Source organism: Rhinolophus sinicus, linkage group LG02 (assembly GCF_036562045.2).
Source record: "Rhinolophus sinicus isolate RSC01 linkage group LG02, ASM3656204v1, whole genome shotgun sequence".
Taxonomy (NCBI): domain Eukaryota; kingdom Metazoa; phylum Chordata; class Mammalia; order Chiroptera; family Rhinolophidae; genus Rhinolophus; species Rhinolophus sinicus.
Window position 1 is genome coordinate 48,565,463 of NC_133752.1, and position 4,956 is coordinate 48,570,418.

At 41.4% G+C, this 4,956-nt stretch overlaps 1 pseudogene; it reads left to right on the plus strand.

Annotated features, from left to right (window-relative positions):
* The first annotated feature begins 3,698 nt into the window (after window positions 1-3,698).
* Window positions 3,699-4,745, plus strand: LOC109447193 (vacuolar protein-sorting-associated protein 25; annotated as a pseudogene).
* The last annotated feature ends 211 nt before the right edge of the window (window positions 4,746-4,956 follow it).

The window sequence follows — 4,956 nt, forward strand, 5'->3', positions numbered from 1 at the left end:
ACCAAAAACAACAAAAGAACAAGACAAACAAATGAGAAACAGAAACTCATAGACACGGACAATAGTTTAGTGGTTGCCAGAGGGTAAGGGGGGTGGGGGGGGAGGTGAGGGTAAGGGGGATCGAATATATGGTGATGGAAGAACTGACTCTGGGTGATGAACACACAATGGGATTTATAGATGATGTAATACAGAATTGTACACCTGAAATCTATGTAATTTTACTAACAATTGTCACCCCAATAAATTTAATTTAAAAAAAAAAAAATGATTCTCATTGTAGGCAAGACCTTGGTTATATGACTACTCACTCATACGTTGCTGGTGAGGCATAAATTGTTACTATACATGGAAAAGTTTTATGGTATGTATTAAGATCATATGTATGTTCAGATATGTCCTTAATTTCATATCTAGGAATCCTTCCTATGGCAATTATCTGAAATGTGGACAAGACTTTTAATGCCCAAGTTAGCATCATTGATAACTTGTATTGAACGCTTACTGTGTATCAAGCAATGCGCTAAACTCTTTCTTAATGTGGATAATTTAATTTAGTGTTCACAGAAATATAATGTTATAGGTATTTTTATTATATCCATTTACAAATGAGGAAACTGAGACTGAGGTTTTTAATCTCCCAAATTTACAAAGCTAGTGATATACACAGGTTTTCAATCATACACCTCTTTAAATTGTTGAAAAGATGGTTTTCTACACACACAGTGAAATATTATGCAGCTGTTAAAATAATATTTATAAAAGTCTTTGATATAAAGCTAAGTAAAAAAGAACGCAAAATAATACATTTTTTTTTTTTTAAATTTCTAGAGAAAGCCAGCTATGTTTTTTTTTGTTTTTGTTTTTTGTTTTTTGTTTTTTGTTTTTTTTTTAAGATTTTATTGGGGGAAGGGGAACAGGACTTTATTGGGGAACAATGGTCAAATTGTTGTCCTTTCAGTCTTAGTTGTGGAGGGTTCTGTTCAGCTTCAAGTTGTTGTTCTTTCAGTCTTAGTTGTGGAGGGCGCAGCTCAGCTCCAGGTCCAGTTGCCGTTGCTAGTTGCAGGGGGCACAGCCCACCATCCCTTGCGGGAGTCGAACCGGCAACCTTGTGGTTGAGAGGACAGGCTCCAACCAACTGAGCCATCCGGGAGCTCAGCGGCAGCTCAGCTCAAGGTGCCGTGTTCAATTTTAGTTGCAGGGGGCGCTGCCCACCATCCCTTGCGGGAGTCGAGGAATTGAACTGGCAACCTTGTGGTTGAGAGCCCACTGGCCCATGTAGGAATCGAACCGGCAGCCTTCAGAGTTAGGAGCACGGAGCTCTAACCGCCTGAGCCACCGGGCCGGCCCAAAAATAATACATTTTTGAATATGGAAAAAATGCAAAAATAATACTAGGAGGATATATTATGCATTATTCCCAGGTGATGGGAATTAAGTGATTGTTTTCTGCTCTTTGATGATTTTTCTGCATTTTTCATTTTTTTTCTACAAGCTTGCATTCTTTTTACAAGAAAAAACTTTTAAAATGTCAACTAAACATGATTGAACATTTTTCCCAAAAAGGCAGGCACACAGTCTAGAGGTTATAGAAAGCAGGCAGGCCACTACTCATAGGGAGATGTGTGGATTAGTGAATCCGTATGGTCAGCCACTATTGACCCAACAAACCAGAACTCATGCTCTAAGAATGATGGGTTGTCTAGGACTTGGAACTAGTTCTCTGCTGACCGCTACTAACCATAAAAGGTTTTATATGTTCTGTATATTCTATATATTTGTATGCACAAGTTATCATCATTGATAACTTATTGAGTGCTTACTATATAATAGACAATATGTGCATACTATATAATAGGCAATATGCTAAACTCTCTCTGACTTTGAAATTGCCCATTCTAGTTTCTGACCTCACTGAATTTTCAAAATCTTTTAAAAGTCCCTTTCTTTTCCCCTCTCTCTCTCCCTTCCTTCCTTCCTTCCTTCTTTCTTTCAACTGGTGAAATTCTCTCATACAAAAGCTTTTACTCACCACATTTCATCACTCAACTAAAACAAAACTTGAGAAAATTCTGTGAGATAAAGGGCCCTTTTGAGAAAAAAAAAATCTGGCTAAAATAAGGATTTAGAACAGCAATGTCATGTGAAAGAGATCTATTGGATTTTAGCACCATCACAAGGATATATTATTTATGTGAGGTGCTTTTCTTTTTTCTGATCCTAGTAAAATTATCATAGCCTTTCATGAAGCCCTTCAGAAGCCGTTAACTTCTTCCTCATTTACACACAGCTTCTCTCTCTTTCTGTCGTATTTTGCATCACTTAACCCAGTGGAGTGTTTTCAGACAAAGGCTGCCTAAAAGCAGGGGCCCACATTGTGGCTCTCTGGCATTCATGGTCAGTATTGTTTTTGAAGACCATCTGCCTGTCATTTGTTTGCTGATTGAGTTAGTGCACCTAATAATATTTTTTCTTTATTGGGCTGTGCTAGCCCATGAAAAGGAAATTATACACTCAACAGATGGGTCACAAACCTTCCTACCTTAGTGCAGCTACTCCTCGAGTTAGTTAAAAGCAATCATGAAAGCAGATTATAAACAGAATAATAGCCTTTTTATAAATGGTTTTCTCAGTTGTTGCTGGTTGTGGTGCCAAACATGATGGTATCAGGGTCTCCCCTCTTTGTTGTATAGGTTTTCCTTGTAAGAACAATCTGAGCACTGAGGAACATGGGAGTGAAGAGAAGGCAAGCAGCTGGTGGCCACGAAGACCAGAGTGCAGGAGACCCTGTATGAGGGGAGTGGCCGGCCTCATATTAACTTCATATAACGTGTGTTATCTGGAAACAAACTGCTATATGCATCAGAGGGGCTCGGTGCTCTCACTCTGCATTTAACTTGTGGGCAGAGAAAGTAGGAGCCGCAAAGTCTATCACAAAAGGAAATCCCAAATAGCCCTGCTTTACACAGGTAGAACAGTGGAGACTCTCTGGGTCATCAGCACAAACATCATGTAAATGAGCAGCAAAACCCAAATCTCCTTGGCTTGACACTGACCCTTTCTCAGACGTTTCTTCCTTTCTAAAACTGGTAACTTCCTGTCCTTGGAAACTGTTCCTTACATTGTGAAAATTCACCTTGTCTTAAAAGGGAGTGAACCTTCCTGACCAAGATGCTATTAAGTCAATTGTAGGTACAGTCAAAGGGCATGAGAGCAAATCTCTTCTGGAAGAATCATGATGCAAAGGATTATTCTATTTGCCTCTGAAAAATGAAGTTGTGTCTACTACTGAGAACATAAACTACAATGACAAACTTTTCAGTTTTGTAAGGATAGGCTTAATTTTTGAAAATTTGTAATATGTGAGAAAGCATTTATCTTAAAGACCTGGCTTATTCTTTGGAAGCAAATAGATTCTGCTTTCATGTGTCAAAAAACAAAACAAAACAAAAAACTGGAGAGCACAGTAATTACTTTATAAATCATTTGTATAATTACTCCTGTGAATTACTAACTCATTTTTTGCCCCACAGTCTTTGACACTTGCCTCATCCTAACTTCAAATCTCAAAAGGATTTTTAGCAATATACTTGTTTTGAATTTGGTATAAGGACACTACAAGGTGTGATAGGAAACTATGGTGAATGTTTAAATTAAAAAAAAAAAAATTGAGGTTCTGGGTTTCCTGGGCTACTATGATGGTGATGAGTTTCGGGTGGCCATGGCAGTATTGCTTCCTGCCCTTCTTTACATTACAGCCAAACATGGACACCCGGCAGAAGCAGCTGGCCGCCTGGTGCTCGCTGGTCCTGTCCTTCTGTCGCCTGCATAAACAGCCCAGCATGACGGTGATGGAAGCTCAGGAGAGCCCGCTGTTCAACAACGTGAAGCTACAGTGGAAGCTCCCTGTGGAATCAATCCAGATTGTATTAGAGGAACTGAGGATGAAAGGGAACCTCGAGTGGTTGGATAAGAACAAGTCTAGCTTCCTGGTCATGTGGCGGAGGCCAGAAGAATGGGGGAAACTCATCTATCAGTGGGTTTCCAGGAGTGGCCTGAACAACTCTGTGTTCACCATGTATGAACTGACCAATGGTGAAGACACAGAGGATGAGGAGTTCCATGGCCTGGAGGAGATGACCCTACTGTGGGCTCTGCAAGCCCTACAGCAGGAGCACAAGGCGGAAATCATCCCTATCAGCGATGGCCGAGGTGTCAAGTTCTTCTAGCAGAGATCTGTCTCCCTGTACTTCTTACCTCCCATCCTTCCAGCGCTTTCAGAAGGAGACAGACCCAGTGTCCCTACAGACTGGGTCTATGACTCCACCAGACTCAAAAGGGCTCCAACCCAAGGATGGGTTTCCTACTTACCCCATGTGTCTGTCCCTGGGATAAGGGAGGCTGAGGTGCCGAGGAGAAAAGATGTGTTTCTCCTTGCCCCACCTCCTCTCTGGTCCTAGGTTGTCCCTGAGCTAGAGTCTGTAAACCTGACACTTCACACGTGTTCACATATGTAAGTATACACACACACACACACACACACACACACGCCTCCACAAGCTTCTGTCTCTTACCTCTCCCACCCGCTTAGCTGCTGTTGCCTCCCCTCTCAGGCTGGTGCTGGATCCTTCCTAGGGGATGGTGGAAGCCCTGGCTGCAGGCAGCCTTCCAGGCAATATGAAGACAGGAGGCCCAGGAAAGGGCCTGACAGTGAGAGGCGGGGCTGGACACTGATTTATGATATTAAAAACCTCAATCCCCCCCACAAAAAAATATTTATTACACTAAAAGACACATTGCCATTAATCCCTCTCAAAACACTCCCCTTCACTTTGAATACACTTATCCCATCATTCTTGCCACTTTCTGCAGCAGTTCTGGAAGTCTTCTTTCATGAGTGTCTTTACTTCATCCTCCATCATGACAATGCTCAGTGTCACACATCACTTCTGATAC